Genomic DNA, 3,093 nt, shown 5'->3' with positions numbered 1-3,093 from the left:
TTTGCCCTTTGTTATTGCATAAAAATTTTAGAATCACCAAATTCTATGAATTAAAATTGCATTGAATTTATAGACTAATTTGTGGAGAATTTTTGTCTTTATGGCATTAAGTCTTTCTATCCATAAACATGACATAATGTCCATTTATTTAGGTTAATATGATAATATCTTTCAATAAGTTTTATACTTTCTCCATGCTTTTGCACATCATTTGTTAGATCTATTCCTAGATGTTGTTGCTTTCATAATTGGCATCATTAGTATTTTAACTATATATATTCAGAACCTTTCTAAATACTCTTCTTATTTCTAATAATCTGTTATCTAAAGATACTTGTACTTTTTTGCCACTATTACATGAAATGTTGAAGGGTATTCTTTAAGAAGAGGAAGAAGAAAAAAAGATTAAAAATATGAACAATAAAATGGCAATAAATGCATATCTATCAACAATTGAATCTAAAAATCAAAATAAATAAATAAGAAATGTAATGAACAAAATAAGCTGATGAATAAAACAGAACCAGAGGCATGGAAATGTGGAACAGATTGATGAATCTCAGAGGGAAGGGGTGGAGGAGGAGGTTAACCAAAGAACTCATATGCATATAAGGGGTGGTGAGGTCTGAGGCCGGGTGGGAACTGGGCAGTCGGGGGAAAAAGGGACACAGGAGGACATCTATAATACTCTCAATAATAAAAATTTTAAAAATAAAGATACTTTTACAACATAGGCTATTTTATTTTATTTATTTTTATTTTTTAATATTATGAATGAATACACCTTGGAAAAGCTTCTGCTATTTATTTACTCCTGGACAAACAAATAAGTGTAAAGAGCCATCAATATCAACCTACAGTGGGGCCTTGACTTATGAGTTTAATTCGTTCTGTGATGGAGCTCGTAACTCAAATTACTCGTATGTCAAATCATAAAGTGAGCGAGTGAGACACGTGATGCTGGGCTGATGTTGTGGCGTTCACTGTGACGTTCGCTGCGCCAACTAGCGGTGGGGTATCTGAAGCTGGCTCGTAACCCGAATTTTAGCTCGCAACTCAAAGCAAAAAATCGGCCAAGAGACTGCTCGTATCTCGAAAAACTCGTTAGTCGGGACACTCGTAAGTCAAGGCCCCACTGTATTTGAATTTTAATCACTATCCTTCAAATAGCCTAAAACTTCTGAGAACGCAAACTAAACTTGGATGCATTTGTAAAAAAATAGTTTAGCTACTTATGTGTACTATTAGGGTCTTTTAATGGAATGTTTTGGAACTGGTCATAATTCGCTGCAAAGATAAATCAGAAAAAGAAAACAAACTTTTGAATAGCATGTTATAATGACCTGCACAAATTTGATTATCAACTAGTTACAATTAGCACATGCAACAGATTGAGAAATTAAATCCTCTGCTATATACTTTTAAGTGTTTTGTCAGCCTTGAGAAAATTCTAAATGTTTCTATCAATGGCATTAATCTCTCCACATATTCAATTTTATTTAAAACAAGAAAACATGTCTTTCTCTCCAGATTTTCATGTTTATCAGTGCAAAGTAAAATGAAGCCATTCAGGAGAAATGGTTTATTACGATATTATTTTTTAAAGGCCTATTCCTCAAAATGTACTAAAAAATGTCCAAATCATGAGAATGATCAACCTCAATGGCCTCCTCTCCATCCAGCTTTGTGCTTCCTGTGATTCATCAAAAGAGGCCAAGGTGTCATTTGTTATTACTTGCAGAAGTTTCTCTTAATGTATCATCATCTTCTTGAAAATTTAGACTTTTAACGGTTTATTTCAACTTTTCCCCCAACGGCTGTGTTCTCCTCTTCCTAGCAGCTTTTTTCAATTTTCATATTCCTTTCGATTTTCAATGTAGAAAATGTCCTTTCTTAATTTGTTCCTCACTGGTACCAGGAGAGCTTTTCAGGAGATTCGGGAAAACTCCACTTGCTGTTCTTCTTCAACTACCATCCTGGAAAACTGAATTAAATGGATCTGCAAAACCATTCTATGGAGCAAACCGCGCTGCCTGTGATCTGGCCCAGCCAGAGGCGTGCTCCTGCTGCCGGTCATTATAAAAAGGCCACCATTTGTTCAACTTCAGTAGTTTCCATCAGAAGTTGCCTTTTGGTTCCCAATTATACTCACTCCTCAGGCTGTCAGATCTTTCTTTGGTTCCTGCAACCTGAAAGTAATTTCATCAGCCGTGTCTCCTGAGAATCCTCCTCTGTGCTCTCACAGCAGCCTTTAGAGTTCATTTCTAGTCTGTCTCCTAGTCTGTCTTTGCCAGGTCATTTCCATTTGAGATGACCTCATCCATTTTCCTCTTCCTTTGAGCCTTTTTATTTTATTTTTTTTGCCACCTCACATATATTCATCTAGCTCTTTGTCTAATTCTTTTGTATGTTCTTGAGACACCCACTTAAATTTCTGAGCAAATAATTGTAGGTCTCGGATTGTCTGCTTTTGTCAATAGTGCCTTCCATTTCCAGGATGCCAAGTTCAGCGGCCACTGCATCTTGGTTTTGCTCCTGCAGCACAGCACCCAGGGGTTGTGATCTTCTCTCCAGCGACAGGCAACAGGCGGTTTCTGGCTGCTCTGGCCAAACTGAAAAGGCTCTGGTTTGGGAAGGGGGTTAAAACATTTTTGTTGCCTGCTTTTCCAGAGAGTCATCATCATCTGAATCAAAAAAAAAAAACAAAAAAAAAAACCCCTCTCTTCACTTGATCCACACCTTTAACAGGCATATAATGTGATACTGGTCACAGGCTGCTGCACTGTCCCCACCTAGAGCTTTCGGCAGCCTGTGGCTGGGTAGGACCATCACTTGGGAATCCAAGTCCGAAAGCTGTCCATCTTCCACATCGCCCGCCTCCTGCATCCTGCATCATGTTCCTGCGGGCAGCAACCTGGGCTGGACAATTTTAAATATTTTGAAATGAATGGAGATAAGAAACGCCCTAGCCTTTGTAATAGAGATTGATAGGATTGAATCAACTGGTATAAATACAGATGTAATAAGACAGCAAGAGACAGAACTTAGGACACAGAACTTAGAATACAGAGCTTAGAACACAGAACTAAGGAG

The 3,093-nt window shown here is 37.6% G+C and overlaps 1 pseudogene; it reads right to left on the bottom strand.

Annotated features, from left to right (window-relative positions):
- Nucleotides 1-1,625: 1,625 nt before the first annotated feature.
- On the bottom strand, nt 1,626-2,886 carry LOC118662464 (annotated as a pseudogene).
- Nucleotides 2,887-3,093: the final 207 nt, after the last annotated feature.

This window comes from Myotis myotis, unplaced genomic scaffold (assembly GCF_014108235.1).
Source record: "Myotis myotis isolate mMyoMyo1 unplaced genomic scaffold, mMyoMyo1.p scaffold_m19_p_9, whole genome shotgun sequence".
In the NCBI taxonomy this organism is placed as follows: domain Eukaryota; kingdom Metazoa; phylum Chordata; class Mammalia; order Chiroptera; family Vespertilionidae; genus Myotis; species Myotis myotis.
Note: the sequence above shows the minus strand (reverse complement) of the source record. Positions and strands in the feature narration are given on the sequence as shown.